We start from the raw sequence: 345 nt of genomic DNA, 5'->3' as shown, positions 1-345 counted from the left end.
GCCGGGGGAGGAGCCGCCGCCGCCCCGCCCATGCGCCCCGCCCCGCCCCGCCCGGCCGCGCCCCTGGCCAGGGTAGGGGCCCGGGCCGGGGCCCCCAGGCCCTCGACGCCTCTCGTGTGCGAGCGGAAACACCCGTCCCTCCTCCGTCCTCGCACACACCTCCGCCCGGACTCACCAAATGCTGTCCACACCAGGCCAGGATCTGGTTAATTGGAGAAAACTTGGCCTCGATGAAATCTGACCAATGGAATCACAACTGGACATTTTTTTTTCCTTTTTAAAAGTCCTATATTACTTTATGTGTGAAAGGCATACCATTGAGCTGTCCACTCTGTGTGCATCTCT

This window comes from Balaenoptera physalus (genome assembly GCF_965194825.1).
Source record: "Balaenoptera physalus genome assembly, chromosome: 12".
In the NCBI taxonomy this organism is placed as follows: Eukaryota; Metazoa; Chordata; class Mammalia; order Artiodactyla; family Balaenopteridae; genus Balaenoptera; species Balaenoptera physalus.
This window is presented reverse-complemented; position numbering follows the sequence as displayed.